The sequence below is a fragment of the Nelumbo lutea genome, chromosome 8 (genome assembly GCF_056320005.1).
Source record: "Nelumbo lutea isolate HS-2025 chromosome 8, American lotus-T2T, whole genome shotgun sequence".
Taxonomy (NCBI): domain Eukaryota; kingdom Viridiplantae; phylum Streptophyta; class Magnoliopsida; order Proteales; family Nelumbonaceae; genus Nelumbo; species Nelumbo lutea.
Window position 1 is genome coordinate 10,897,949 of NC_142691.1, and position 16,705 is coordinate 10,914,653.

Sequence of the window (16,705 nt, forward strand, 5' to 3'; positions counted from 1 at the left end):
AATAAATAAATGGTCAAAATTATTGAATGGGTTGATGATTTGACTGTTTGGATTAATGGGTCATTGATCAATTTAATAATTTTTAGCCAGGGATCTGGTTTAGGATAAAATGGAACCAGTTACCTAGACGGTTATCGGGCCAAACGATCTGATTGTCTGAATTAATGACAGTTCGAAAACATTGGTAGGTATGTTAATGGGTCGGGTTAAGTGGTAAATCCGCACTGATTCGACTCCATCAGGTTAGAAGTGGGTCAACCTCAACCGGGTTTTGGATTGGATACCCCATGCTAAACCTCATTGAAATATTTGTATATATAGTCTTGGTTGAGTGTAGATGTATTATATATTAGCAGGGATCGGGTCAAGTTGGATTCAATATTCCCGTTGCATTAGCCCCGGATTGGATTGGACAGAGGTTACAGCTGGGCTCTATCGGCTCTCACTACCTTTGAAAAGAGTTATTAATGTTGTTATTATACCGTGAAAAATTGAAATAAGGATTGTGAAAATAATGTTAATTAACATTTAAAACAAGCATTAAAAAAAAGCCTTAAAACTTCGATTAGCCGATACGGATGGATGCATTACAAAACTTCGATTCTTGCCCATCCCTAACCAGGATGGAGCGCCTTGCATCGTTTATTTTAGATTCAAAACTCTGGTGGATGATCTGCTTTCTAGCATTTGTGTTTTATGGGGCCCTACCGTCATTATCTGTTGTTTTTTGCTTAATTCAGGGGAGCCCATATAATATGATTAAAAGGGCAGACAAATGATGATGGGTTGAGTATCCATAATTAATATCTTGAGTAAATTAATTGCATAAACTTCGGCTCTTGGTAAATTATAGATAACGTATATCTATTCTTTTCTGGTATCCCCTTTGTTGGGTACAAAAAGGAGGATTTCCTCCTTATCCATTTCCAAGGAAATATTTCGTTTAATGAACAATCTCATCTATGGAACTTTTGAGAAAAGGCTGAAAAACATTGTATCATCACCTAAATTAAAAAAAAAAAAAAGAAGCTATGCAACCCTGATTTTGATGAGAGAGAGAGAGATCTTTCCTCCCTACCAAAGAGGGGGTACTGACTGCACCAACTCTACCATTGAAAGTAAAAAGTAAACAAAAGCCTCTCATAAAGAAAATGGTCCTAGGATTTCGTCCTGGCTTGCAGGCTGCAGCTTCTACAGATGAGTAGTAGACTACGTAGTGAAAGAAGAGACAACAGACAAAGAGAGAATCCTGACAAAACAGAGGAAGTTGAAGCAATAAAGCACCAATTCTCATCGTCGTCTCTTTTGCTTGCTTGGTCCCTTTGTTTGATCTCAAGGTAATTCATATCTCCATCTCTCTTATCTGTACATCGAAAGCAACACAAAAGGTAGAGGCTAAAGAGAAAGTGATCCTCATCTGTTTCTGCAGATAGGAAGATAGATAAATATCAGAAGAGAACAGATAAAAAAAAAAGGCCTATTCTAACACTATCAGAGCCACAAATGGTGCTAGGGAATCCTATTACCAAGACAAAGAAGTTCTTACGCAATACCATCCAAAGCTTTAAGTCCGTATTCCTATCTGGAGGTGGTGGAGGGTACGAAAGGCTGCCCAAATCACCTTCTTCCAATCCTTTCTCTTGCGCTGGTGAAGATTCAATAAGAACCCATCAAAGTTTCAGAGAATTGGATAAATTCTACACAGACTTCACCAAGCAATGGGACTCCGATCAAGATAAGGCCAGGAAGAAAAACAAGAAGACAGCCATGGCGACCAAAGAGCCCATGAAGGAAGGAGATGTCTACATTAATGGAAGCTTCGTGAAATTCGTAAAACAGATCACTCCGGCCAAGAGCAAGAACGAAGATAGAAGGAAAGATAACGAGAAGAGATCGATAATTAGAGCCAACGGAGGACGAAAACAAGGACAATCATGTTCTTCTGGTCTGAGAGAGCGAGGGAGTTACTTGATGGCGCAAAAGCTGAGGGAGCTGGAGATGATGGACGTGAACGATGTAGATCATGCCCTGGACATAGAAGAGGTAATCCATTACTACTCTCGTCTTACATGCCCGGCTTACCTCGACATTGTTGACAAGTTCTTCATGGAAATGTACTCAGAATTGTTCACACCGCTGAGTTGATAAGAATAATCCCACCGCAGAATTCCTAGACTTTGGTTACTGATTACTTGGTGTATCTTGAATCAGTCTCTGTTTCTCTTGTTTTCAAATAATAGAATTGATTGGTGCATTTTTCCTGGAAGAGAGAAGCTGCAAGCTTGTGGGGATCTGTGAACATTACAGTTGCAACATCTTTGTTTGCTCATTGGTTCATTTGCTAGATAGTTTACAGGGATAATGAGATTAATTCTGCCTTCGTTGTGGTTCAGAAATCTTCTTGGTTTCTTTTTTTACTTTGTTTTTTGCTTTTGTTCTTTTATACATTCTGATGGATCTTTCTCTGTGAATAATTTTACCAAGTAGTATGGAATTAATAATAGAGATTGAACAACTCATGGAATTAAGAAGATGTAGTTTGAATCCACATGATTTCAGGACCAAAAGTATCAGCATCACCAATTGAATACAGAGTACTTTGCCAACTTGATCTATGGACTTTAAGAAATTGTACCGTCAGAAGGAATAAGTGGAGATGGTTGGTTGAGAATGATTTTCGACCATACACGACTCTTGGGCAGGAGGAGGGATTAATTTTGTGCCCAATTCTGGCCAAATGGTTAAATGTCCGTTGCTCTCTGAAATAGTCATGACTCATGACCAATGTCAATTGGGGGAAGATGAATTGAGATTTCATACTTCAAATTTTTTGGTAGAATAATTACGGGTTATGCGATATTTTATATGGTTCATTTTTAGCCCTTTTTATAGTCCATTCCCTTCATTTTTTTTTTGTTTTTATTTGGTATTAATTAGTCGTCATTAGGGCTCAGTTTGGAAAGAATACAAATACAAATATATACATAACCAATACATATAAAATAATACAAAATATAAGATTTTGCACTCTATATATTTGTATTTGTATTTCTTCCAAACTGAGCCTAGGTGTCGTATATGAAAAACGGTGAATATGTTGTTTTCATTGCAAGTGAGGCTAAATGCTCAATCAAACAAGAAGTGAGAAAGAGAGCAATATGCCTACATGATGCTGCCATGGTGAAATGTCTTAGAAAAACGACTCTAGTATCAAACATCTTTCTGGTCCAAGGCTGAACCAATGTTCTTTCTTGATCAATGGGCCAATGGTTCAACCAATAGGTCAGTTTTTGTGTTGTCATGAATGACATGAGATAACAAGTGTTCAACCAGCTACTCAGTTTTTGTGATGCTAACATGAGATTATGAGACCCCAATAAAGGGATGGGCCGGAAGGCAATTTTCTCTATCCCCGCTGGGCACCTGACTTCCCCGACCCTAGGGGACAGGGATGAAGATTGTTTTGGCGGGGACAAGGATGGGGATGGGATTAAAAGGGATGCCTGATTGTGGACGGGGAGTGAAGTCTCTAGGCCGCCCCGACTCCGGCTATACATTAAATATTATTCATATTAAATATGTGTATATATTAAATGTATAATACTATTTATGTTGTTTATATTATATATATGAAAATATATTTAATATATTATTTATATTTTAATTTTATCCGTTATTTAAATGAATACTTCTTTTTCAAAAACAAACTTTTAATTAAAAGAATTGAGAATTTGGGTCCGTAATGGGGAACTTGTCTCCTTGGAGGTTGAAGATGGAGACTATTAGGCCCTATATGGATAGACTTTTATAAAGTACTTTCGAACTTTTGAAAGCATGAAAGTATATAAGAATAAACGTAACGCTATAGCATTTGTATTGTATATTTTATGCTTTTGCTTTTATACTTTTTAAAAGTACCATATGCTTAAGATTTTGGTGAAATAATGCTTCTATTTTTATGCATGACTACCTTCTAATAAAACTCTCATCCCCACCTCTACTTGCCTCTGCTAGTAGGGGTGCAACTTTTTTGGGTTAGGGTTGGGATTTTGTCAAAATTTCAATGGACTCAACCCAAACCCTAAGCCCAAAACAGTGTAAACTATTAACTTGGGCCAACCTGACTTGCACCCCTATGTGCTAGAGTTGGACCATTGTGCCAACTATGTGTTGGAACCATATCCCAGTGCTTTGTGATGGTTTATTTTTTATTTTTATTTTCTATTTGGGTTATAGTATGATGGTGAAAAAGACATGATAATGGAAAAGCTTATTACCAATCAAGAGGCATCATAAATTTGGCAAACAATCATGTGAGTTTTCATCAAAATTTATGTGGGTTTTGATTGTTCAAAGACTTTTTTACTATCATGTCTTTTTCTCATCAGAGATTTTCCGGTTTTCTTTTATTTTTTTGTGGTTTTCCCATTAGGGAATAAAAAAAACTAGTAAAAAAATCATCTGATAAAAAAGCCCAAGTAAAAAGCCCATTTAAAATGCATAAAGAATCCACCTTTAACCTTTTATGTTTACATATTAGTATATTACAAGTGTCTATTTTGAATGGAAAAAAACTGGTGACCAGACAAATACTAAGGCTGTGTTTGTTTACGGTGTAAATACTGAACCACTTTGGTCTAGTTTTGTAAACGTTTGGATGAAGTGTAAATAATCATTGAAAATTGATGTAAAACTCCACAGAGATTGAAATCGAGAGAAATTTGTCTCATAAGAACGATGTAAAACTTTACATTGATAATTGCTAGTTCCTATCACCTTTTTAAACCAATTGGTTCAGAACTCCACCATTCCGGTATTTACACCTCTTTCAAAGGCAACCTAAATTTCGGTGCCATTTGGCGTGTCTTTTTGCACGGTCTTTCGGCTGTTTACAAGCTAGGAAGACCGAAAATCAGTCTATTCCCGTTTGGCACGTGGAAGATCTAGCCACCAAAAGACATGGTGCTGAAAAGACGCGTGAAACCCATTTTGGGCTGATTTCGGGAAGCTCCAAATGAAGCTTCTCGCATCTTTCATGTTTTAATCTCGCACGGAAAAACCCGAAACGATACATAGAAAGACGCGCATCTGCCAAACGGTCTTTGATCTATCCAGATCTTATGTCAAAATCTCAATGCATCTATTGACTATCAGAAGCCCTCCCTCTGGGCCAGAAAGCATTCCCTAACACGGCCCGTGACCCATAGTCTCTAAAACAAAATAAATAACAATGAATGTTTACTTTTTGATTATTATATATCCAAACCACCGTAGTCCTTAACAAGTCTTTTTTACCTAAGGCCCAGTTTGGAAGGAGTACAAATGCAAATATGTATAATATAAATACATACAAAATAAAAGGTTTTACACTTTATGCTGTTTTTGGTTGCAATGCAAATAAACTTACACTGATGCAAAATTATGACAGTGCAAATGATTTGAGTGTAAATTCTGAACTATTTTTGTTTTAAATTTAAGTTTATTTTGTTTGATTGCAATACAAATGAAGTAAATTAAGGCATGAAAGAGAATAAAGTAAAACCCCAAACAAAATTAAACGAGAATTTATATTTTTTTTTATCATTTACACTCCCGTGCATTTGTAATAGTGCAAATAAAATTGCACTGCAACCAAATACAACCTTACATATTTGTATTTGTACTCCCAAAGCTCAGTTTGAAAAACAGTACAAATGCAAATACAAAGTTTAAATACAATATACATTGTACTGTACAAAATTGTATTTATACTCTTCCCAAATTGAACCTAAAAGGCTAAAAAAATTACAATTTGTAAAAGTAGATGTACTTACCAACTTCCCTCTCACTTGCAAGGCTCAAAGAAAGGGTTGAACTCGGATAGGTGTCGTTTGGTTCACAAGTATTGAGGTCAGTTAGTCAATAGATTGTGCCTTCAAATGCTCTCAGAGATGAAGGGGGAGTTTCCAACTAATGAACGGCTCAATCACTTGTGTCATCTGAGTCTGGTAACATGGGGTCAAGGTCAAACCCATGACCCCATGTTTCCATTTGGGATGGCTGAAAGCCCTGAAACACAGCGGAGAGCCAAGCTGTGAATTAGCTAGTGGAAGTGTGATCCGCTTCAGTTAAGCCAGTTGTTAATAAACATACTTCTAAGCAGCCGAACCAACCTAAATGAACCAAAGCTTATCTTCACTTCATCTTTCCCAAACAGATAGCTAGCCTATGTCCAAATTTCCAAACCTGGCTCTCGACCCAGGGCTGTAAATCGGATCGGATGCAGAAAAATTCGCATCCGATCCAATTATTGATAGCATACATCGGAATCCGACTGGATTCAAAGATTTGAATTCAAATGCAGATCCTAACTAATTCGGATCAGATTCAGATTTAATCCTATTCTACTAAATTTTTTTTAAAATACCAAAAAAATTAAAAAATTATCTATTTTAACCTTTATATATAATAAATTAATATAAATATAACATACTAAATTTATTATATATAAGTTCATATATAATATATTATATAGAATATATTTTTATAATTTTAAATATAGTTATATAAAATTTATATATTAAAATTAATAAATAATATATTATAATCGGATTCAGATTTTAATCAGATTGCAAGGAGTCAAATCCGAATATGATCCGATTATATATATACACCATCCAAATCTGAGATAATCGGATCAGATGTCAAATTAGGCTTCGGGTTTTTGGGTATCATTGACAGGACCACAAACAGTTATGCACCATGCTTGGCCCATTCTGGAACCGAAGTTAAGACCACCTCAAGAATGGCACAAAATGGATGACTGGCTAAGGTTCTAGTCAACCCATCTCAGCCCATGTGCACTTGTAGCAAGTGATCCGGGAATGGGCTTAGCATGGAAACATCATAACCCTTTTCATGCGCAAAGTTCGGCTTTAACCACCTTTTTCCTTATAACCATGTAGCGTTTTAATTTAATGGTGCAAATTGGGGGTTGGAACCATCAAGTGTTTGGACAAAGGTCCAATCCAAGTGGGTCTGAACTAGGGCATCCCTAAATCAAGGATTAAAGACCGAAAGACTAGGCATAGGTTCCTGAAGGCCTGAACTTGTTTTGGAGCTGGGCTTGTAGAAATCCTAGTCGGTAGGAGCAGGGGTTTATGACTTTTGGCCTGACTTGGTCCTGACCCGAATATATAACATTCCAAAAGAGGAGATGGGTACTGTAATTACAAAATCAAGTCCACACAACGCAAGCCCAATTTATGACTTTTGAGCAGGGCTTTATGACTTTTGGGCTGATTTTTGGGTAGGCCCAATTTATGTCTGCTTAATGGGGAGTGGCACTGTTATTACAAAATGCAAGCCCACATATGATCAATCCAATATTAGCTGAAAATTAAAGATGGGTTTATCTTACATAGAAAAGTTGTACTCTTTCCAAACTCAACGTAAAAAACAAGGTGAAATTGTTAATTCTAATGTGCTACCAAAGAGGATATAAGTTTCCCCTCCAAGACCCTGGGTGCCTGGAGCATGCATCATGAGATGATAGCCAAATAAGAATTTATAGGCTATCAGGTATGTTTGGATGAACTTCTGCTTTTGAGCTTTGGACTGTGGTAAACGAAAAAGTGATAAAAAGGTATTTTAAGCATTTGGTAAGTGTTTCTTTTAAAAACATAAGTATAAACTCAAAACACTTTCAAATAAAGTCTAAAGTCGGAGCTTTATGCTCTGGGGCTTTTAAAAGTAAAAACACAAATCTTGAAGCTTATCCAAACGCAAGCATGATTTCTCCCTAAGACCTCATCATTAATACTCGGTTTGGAAAGAGTACAAATATAAATTTGTAGACTACAAAGCCTTGTATTTTGTATATATTTGTATTTGTACTCTTTCCAAACTGAGCACAACGGACTCTTGATTTAATTTCTTTTGATCGAGAGACTGGATTCAGTCATCACAAAATTTGTCCTCACACGTATTCACGACATTTATAACTTTGTGCTCATATTTTTTCATTGAGGACGGTGTGAGTATAAATTTGTGAGGACTGAATCCGGATTCCATCACATCCCTGAATGGATCGGCTCAGTACAATACTCATGCAATTTGCAATACTTCTTTTTCTTTCAAAGATGTGATTGATTTACTAAGGCAGCGTTTGTTTCTCCTGTCGCAATAATAATTAATATTAGCAGCAGAGAAGACAAATTTAAAACCGAAATACCTCAGCCAATTCTCTCTCTGTCTGCTACCGATATCATAAAAGTATGTTGTTCATCCTTTTTAATTTATATTTTGGCATCAAGGAAACGAACAAGTATAGAAGTCTGAATGTAGGGAAGATCATGACTTAATTTACCATACAAGCTTCCCACACTGTCAATGGTTGTACATTCATAAATGCCTCTACGTTGGCCACGTGGCAAAAGGCATTAATCTGAAGGAAAGTGAAATGAGCATGTAGGACCACCTGGTTAATTATAATAATGTTAAATACTAGCGGAGGGGCCTGCATTGCAGGGGCTTGTAGAAATTAAATTATTGTATAAAAAAAAAGTTGAGAAGTTATTTTTTCAGTGAAAGTATCTTAGAAAAAAAGTTACTTAAAATAAATTAAAATTTATATCTAATTTATTTTGATAACATTGATTCCCTGAATGCATCTCTTCTTAAATTGATCCAGCAGCATGCAACAGAGGAAAACACCGAACTTCACATTTCCTTTACTCTATCATCTTCTTGGTTAAAGCTCTAATTTCAAATGAAAGGGTTAGATAATTGAAACTTCTATTAGGGTGAAAGGGAAAAGGAAAATGAAAAAAAATGATGAGAAGAACAACAAAAATGAAAAAGAGTTGGGAACCAAGAATTCCATCCTATGCAGTTTTTCCGGTTGCTACTTGCTGCAACCTTTTTTTGTACAATATGTACTTGGGCTTCTCATTCTGGGATAATACAAAGGTGAGAAGCATTGGTGAAACTGAAGCACCATCACTTAAAAATTAAGAACAGATACAACGACCAACAGCACAACCGAGCAGATCAATGCCTGGAACCATGTCAGAATTAGATTAAAAGCCAAGGTGATTAAAAGACAGCCCCAATGTCAAAATTGGCTGAAATTTCAAAAAACAAAACTAAGGGGCGTGCGTGTGTCTGCATGCACGAGCGCTAGAGAGAGAGAGAGAGAATTTACTTACAAGAACCACCCTATACCACAACCAAAGCAAGGGAGAGGTTTATCATACATCCCCAACTAATAGCTTTCTGTATCCCTCATAAGGGTATAGTTCCCTTTTGCATGGTCCGAAATATCTAGTGATGATTGCCTTGAAAACAGGGTATTTTGAGTTGGCTTCATCAATAAAACATGGGAGGGACTACATGCTTATGGAATCAATCACAAGGTAGCCATTTCCATCACAAACCATTAATAAATCAACAGAAATCAGGAGGCAAGGGATTAAGTTCCATACCATGAAAGAAATAAATGTACTTGAAGAATCACAATTCTAACAACTAAAATGTAGTTCTTTTTTATTATTATCATTTTTTTGGGTGCAGGGGGAATCCCAGGAATACTAACTTTAACAACTGAATAATATTGAACTGATGGCCTCAAAAGATCAAGTTGCTTATAGGAAATTGGTCCATCTTACCAACCTGAGGCCATTTTGTCAAACCTTCCACCTCCTCAACATCTGAAACACCAAGAAGGCCCCATTTATAATCATTAAGGAAGCAAATGTCTGTCCTTTCCCCATCAATCTTTGTATATCTTGCATGCGACATAATCTGTTGTAATGGTGTATGCACATCTTGTACACATTTGACTTTACTTAATAAAACTTCATTGTTACGTATCAAAAAGAAAATAGAAAATTGAGGAAGTTATAATCTGGCTGTTTAGTATATGAGAGAGTGAAAAATAATTTCTTCATATATCAGTTCTTTGAGGTATCCCAACTTAACATTCCTCGAAGTACCTGACAAGGCAGTTGATTATTATGTTGTCATTGTATTGGAACAAAATATACACAACACATGAACGAATGCATTGTACAGTTGACATGTATATAAACCAACCGGTAGCAAATAATATTTCAGGGCTAAGTGTCTTTCAATCAAAATTATACTTGGAAACATTGGCAAGAAAACAACAGTGGACACTAGTAGTGAGAACACAGACTAACTTGACGTTCAAATTAAAGACACCAATAGAAAGGGTACTATTATTATTATTATTATCAACAATAGAAAGGGTAATATTAACTCCTGACACTAAACTTGCTAAAGATGATGGGCAGATTTGAAGAGAATAATAGATACTTGGTAACAGAAGAACAACCAAGGCCAGGGCTATGTGAAGGAGGATACAATCTAAGACAAGATTAAATAGTGAAACTACTCCCACCAAACCGAATCTAGAGCTTACTCAGCATCAGACTTCAAATTATATTGGAAGAAAGGCTAGCACAAACCCCCAAAACAATATTTACCACCATTATAATCTATAGGAGAAACCTAGTTATTTTTTAGAATCAATAAATTGGAGAACCTGAAATCTTGGCCATTTTGCAACTACAGGATCATCAGCTGGTCCATGTTGGATACAAAATGCAATTCTTATGTTTAAAAAGTAATAAAAATGAGTGCATTCTCAAGATTAAAAGACAGTTTTAGCATTTCAAATCTCTCTCTCTCTCTCTCTCTCTCTCACTTCCCCTGCTTCCTATTCCATCTTTTTTCTTGTCTCCAACAAATTGACTTTCTTTCTCTCCCCCCCTCTCTCTCTACCATTATCAAATACGATACATGTTTGGGGAATGGATAATCTATCATTTTCAAATATGACAAAAATATAGGATCCTTATCATGTTTTGCTTTGAAACACATTTCATAATCAAAACCTAATTTGATGACTTTTGTAGTTCTAGATGCTGGAAAACAATCAATTGACCTAAGGATGAGTACAATAGCCAAGAAGTATTACATGAATTATAAACAAAGGAATCAAAATAAATTAATAAATGAGGAAAAATGAGGGAATCACCATTAGGTGAGCAAAAATGAGATGCTACCAAATGCGACATTGGTTGATTGTTTAACTGCAAGAAAATGCAAAATATCAATTATGAACACAACAATAAATTAATAGCTTCAAGAGAGATAGGAACAAAGTAGGGAAATAAACAAAAGCATTGGTTGGAACAAAGTAGGGAAATAAACTGGCCCATCATCATAGGAACAAATAGTTTGCTATTGTCCATGGTATCTCGCAATGGAACAGAAAAAACCGGTCCATTATCGTAGGCCACATTCTGGAAAGAATAAAAAAAGTGGCAGAATATATGAGGAATATGTATGAAGATGATATGCAATTATACCAACTGAATCTTGGTGATGAAGAAGAGAGGAATAAAATCAGGACAACTCAGAAAAAAAACCACATGTGAAATAAGATGCTAGCAAGAAAATCTTTTTGATCATTCCAACGGACTAATGACCCATTTGAAACAAATCTACAAAAACATACATAATTACGGCAGGAGCAAAAGAATATGCCTAATTAAAACAAGAAGACTTAAATAACAAGAAAACAATATGGTATCAACACATCACCCTATTGTCAAGGTTGGTGATTCTTGCAAATTTATAAGTATCTGAAGTTGATCCTCAGGTTTTAATAGTAGAAAATATTGCTCAAGCTTATTAAGTCTTTTTGGGGAGACCAGATGGGGTTGAAGATGGTATGCTTCTCTGAAAAAAAAAAAATTCGTTTGTGTCCAAGAACAGGGGCATTCATGAGGAAAGTTAAATTGTAGAGATGAAAAGGAAAGACAGGGTGGAAGTTCAGAGTTATTGTAGAAGATATAGAAGGGAAGGAGGAGGAGGAGGAGGAAGAGGTGCACTTAGAGGAGATAAGAAAAGTGAATAAAAACATAGAGTTGCGTAAGCTAATAATATATTATATTAAATATAGCATAAAGCACAATCCCAACACAAGCTAATATTTCAGACCTGAAGTGCAAGCTGGACCGGGCCTCATCCTAGATTAAGCTCCTTATACTAAATGGTAAGCCCAGACCATGATAAACCCCACCAAAGGAGTCTGGAGTTAGGTTTGGATTTAGTATAGTCTTAGTCTATTGAGTAAAGGTGTGTTGAGATGAATAATATAGTCTTAATATATGAGATTTGGAAAGGGATGGGATATTGGTAAAATGGAGAAAGGTGGGGAGAGGAGGAAGGCACAGTCAATATTTGAAGACTGTTTGAAGCAGAGTTGATTGGATGAGGATTATAGGGGTGTTTTTTTTTTTTTTTTTAATGTATATAAAGGAATTTTTACTTGTATTGGGGGGGGGTTGTTTTTTATGCGTGTGGCCTGGTTAGCCAAATAGTAGGGTGGGAACATAGTTGTTTGGTTCCCTTTCTTTGGTGATTTCTCATGACCACCTATTTGACTCTTTACGTCTCTTTTTAATGATTTTTTTTTACTTTACTATAAAAAATATTGCATTATATGGATTTTTTTTTCCAAAATCAATACCCTGCATTTTGTTACTCTTCTATAGCCAGATTAGAAACACTACAGAAGAACAATAGTTTTTCCAAAATTAAATCACTTCAGAAAATTCCTTTTTGTTAGTTTTATTTAAATTTTACAGATGCTCATAAGAAATACAAGTTAGAAGTATATTTCCAGAGTTAAACCATTGAATGATGAATTTGCAATCCTAGCACAATATTTTCCGCCCTGCAGGCTTGCAGTACAAGGACTTCGGATGAGCTGAGTAAAAGAGAAGCTTTACCATTAGCACCAAGTGTGTTATTAATGCAAAAATGAAAAGAAACAACATAAAGTAAAAATAGCTGCACATTCTTTGCAGTAGTAAATAAAGAGTAGAAGGAACAGAAGATTTGACCTTAAAACCAATAACTTGAATTTATTATTGCAAGAAACACAAATCCTGGCTTTCAAGTCTTAAGTTAGAAAGGGAAACTTCTAAGTAGCAGATTCCGTATAGATCCTGGACAACTAAAAATAGCCCATTTTGCAAGTTTTGAATCGCAAGGAGTCCTGTGAAATTTTGATAAGAAAAAAACACTAATAAATTCAAAAACATGCTATACAGTACTGCTGGATTGCAGTTTGGAGGTTGTTTGTCAAGGCGTCTAAACCAAAAAATTGGGATAGTTGGTTGCTTTCAAGGGCTTCTGAATACTAAACAACAAAAATCCATCGGTTCAATAGGGAGACTAAGCAATTCACATGTCTGCGGAAGATGATAGGCCGAAGTGATATTTTGCTGGATGCCGGGCTGGGGCAAATTAGGTGCCGAGCTGGCTGGGCCGTGCTGACAAGTTAAGTGCCGAACTGGCTGGGCCGAACTGGGCAGGCTAGATGACGAGCTCACTGGGCCGAGCTAGGCAGGCAGGCTAGGTGATGAACTGGCTGGGCCGAGCTAAACAGGCTAGGAGCTAAACAGGCTAGGTGATGAGTTGGCTGGGCCGAACTAAACAGGCTAGGTGATGAAGTCATGGGCCGAGCTACTTTCATAATAAACTGCGAGTTAAAAATCACAAAATATGAATTTGGCCGATGGCATTGGGTTGATGCGCACTGTATCCAAGATTTTCGAAAAATCATCTAAATGGTCCGAAATTCTCTAACGTAACTGCCATGCACGTGACTTTAGGATTGTTTGACACATGGCCAACTTCCAAAGATTTTAGGATATGCATGCCGAATGTATCACCATGTCGGTGGAGGCCAAATCCGCCCTCATCGAGAACCAGTCACTAGAACCACCACGCCCACCCATACCTCGAACGACAAAACTAAAGAGGAACGCATGAAGAGCCAACGCGTGAAGATCTTCATTCTCTCGACTAGACCACAATAGCCAACGCATGAAGAGCCCCCTTCTCCAGCAACCGGTGAACAAAAACCACAGTAGCAGACGGAAGCCCAAAAACCCTCTCCGCAACACCCCAGCAGCAAACGGAACCGCAAAAGCTATCTCCGCATTCCGCAACACCCAACCCTCGAAAACCCTCTTGCGCAACAACCTAGCAGCAGATGGAAGCCCTAGAACCCTCTCTGCAACAACCAACCCTCAAAAACCCAGCAACAGACGGAAGCACAAGAACGACAGGGAGAGACGAAGTGAGAGTGGAAAGAGAGACAAAAGCGAGGAAAAGGATGAAACGGGAAAAAAAGGCAGAGAAGAGAGGAGGAGAGTGGGAAGAGAAAGTGGTTCAAAAACAAAGGGAGGACGGGAAAGATAGAGAAGCAGAAAGAGACGGTGAGACGTGGAAGTGGTTTGATAGAATAGTGATACTTTGACAAGTATCGTATCATGCAATGAATAAGCACGCCATGTGTCAAGCAGGAAGAAACAGAAGAAGGGAACTCTCACGCAGATTTCGAATTCGAGCTATTGCTATCGCGTGAGACGCGAAATCTACTCGCACGAGCTGGAAGGAGAAACCACCCATCTGTAACTAATGTACAAACATTTTTTAACGTATGAGAAATAATGCAAAGAGGTCATGTTGATGGTCACAGCACGGGCCCTTGGCCACATCACCATCACCTCTACTTGATTCTTGTTCTAAGTGCTAGGCCAGCAATGCAGATTACATTGATATTGCGACCTTGTGAGTTGTGACAGAGAAGTCCTCAACATGGACCATTAAGCCCACATATGAGTAACTTAATGCTTCACAAAGACAAATTAGAAGGTCTCTTTTATCTGATCACCGTCGCATCGCATATTATGCACGCCTTTTGGATTCAAACTCTCCCAATGTTCAATGAAATCAGCTTGATTCACATGGCAAAGGGTTTGCTAGGATAAGCTGTTAAAGAGTGTATCACATAAAAATTAAACTAAACTTAGCCTCTGGTTAAGAAAGAGTGTTTATATTTTTAAGCACTTATTCAAATAAGTAATTATTTTAAGTCAGCATCACACTAATAAGTATTTATGTGCATTTGGAATAAATCCAAGTAAGTGCTCATTCCAGAAAATAAGCCTATTTCGAAGAACTCAAAAATTTCAGATTATTTTTAAGTACTTTTTAAGTAAGTGTTTATTGATTTTTTGGCTAGTCTTGATTCGTCATGTAATTTTCAAAATACCAATACTATCCACAGAAGCACTTTTTCATCAAACACTCATAATAGGGGTGGAACTTGGGTGGTCCCAGCTCAAGCCTGAACCGGTCCAGTCTGAAATTTTATACGAGTTGGGCTTGAATTTTCAGTCCTTGGAATGGGTTCGGGCCTAGCCCAGCCTAACTATATACATTTATACATATGTATGTGCATATATATACATAACATTGGTATATATATTTGCCTATATACATACATATTTTGCATACATATTTACATATATACATAAATATATGTATACATATTTGCATAAATATATTTATATATGTATAATTTTAGAGTGGATTCATTGACCAACCCAAGCCCAAGCCCAAGCCCAACTTGATTGCATCAAATTACAATTGAAAAAATTGGGCTTGAATTAGAAAAATTAGACTTGACCTCGGGCTTGGTCTGGGCTTAGTCCTTAGGCCCAATTTTAGGGATAGGCCTGGATTGACCATAAACCCAGCCCAATCCACCCGACTTGCACCCCTAACTAATAAGCACTTGATAAACGTTTATTTATCCAATAAACACTCCCAAGCAATGGGGTGGTCCAAACTCCAAACAGTGGTGGATTTCATATACCCAACTCGCAGATTTTATAATATTGGGCTCAGGCCTGTGTCGAGACCATAACAAATGCTCAACCCAAGCCCACCCAAATTGCAGCCACGTTGTATAATTTTAAGGTGTTGAGCTCAAGTCATCATCATCTGAAAGGCTTTGGCCCTGTGAATCGAGCAATGCATTTATTACTTCTTTAACTATATCATGGTTGCTTAATTCATCTGTTAGAAAAAGTCAAAAGCCATGAGCATAGATAGAGAGGGTCTGGCCATGGTTTGTACACCAAATACACAAAGTTGATATGATATTTTGTTATAGAATGAGTGGACAAGCCAAATGCCACGCTTGGTTTTCTTTCACTTAATTTCTTTTCATTCATTAGTTCAATCTTGAATGGTATGGCTGAGATGCTCAAGTTGCCCCGTCAGAAGCAACGAGATTAATTAATTAATAATGAATGGGTACCTCATCAGTCGATTCAGTCCAGTTTATATCAAGCTGCCGCCGGCCGGGCAAGAAGCAAAGATTGAAATTCCAATTGACCCACCTTGACCCAGGTATCGATCTCAATCGAACTTCCTCTGATCAATGGAAATGAGAAAGCAAAGCCTACGCAGAGTAATAATAATTACTCATGGGCAGCTGAGCTGATAGGCAACTACTGAGCACAAGAGGGGATGTATGCATGCATCCAACATTGCTATTAATTGGTTTGGGAATTGAAAGAAGGCCATGACAGGGGTTCAAATGTTCAATGGTGTCGTCGTGGCCTTGCCGTGGACACGTTTCATGTCATCCATGGTCAGGTATGGTATGGGCGCGTGGCCATCAACTGCATGTGTCCTCCTCTAATCCGATGGTAACAGTGCCGGCGGCGGAGGTCTGGTCAGCCAGCAGTCAGAATCCGACCCAGAAGCTCCCATACTGTGGTGGGTCAATCAGGATGCGACACTTGGGTGAATTAGTGGTCTAGAGAAT

General features: G+C 37.3%; 2 long non-coding RNA genes across 3 annotated transcripts; one reads left to right on the top strand and one right to left on the bottom strand.

Annotated features, from left to right (window-relative positions):
• Positions 1-857: 857 nt before the first annotated feature.
• On the top strand, positions 858-2,515 carry LOC148842685 (uncharacterized). Its single transcript, XR_016103061.1, has 2 exons — positions 858-1,337; positions 1,430-2,515. It is a non-coding gene; the product is annotated as an uncharacterized LOC148842685 (long non-coding RNA).
• A 6,112-nt stretch (positions 2,516-8,627) lies between these two features.
• Positions 8,628-14,463, bottom strand: LOC148842686 (uncharacterized). Of its 2 annotated transcripts, XR_016102899.1 has the most exons (3): positions 11,042-14,349; positions 9,189-9,974; positions 8,628-9,037 (listed from the first exon to the last, which is right to left on the bottom strand). It is a non-coding gene; the product is annotated as an uncharacterized LOC148842686 (long non-coding RNA). The 2 variants fall into 2 exon arrangements; XR_016102898.1 differs by lacking the exon at positions 8,628-9,037 and having other exon boundaries at positions 9,435-9,974; positions 11,042-14,463.
• Positions 14,464-16,705: the final 2,242 nt, after the last annotated feature.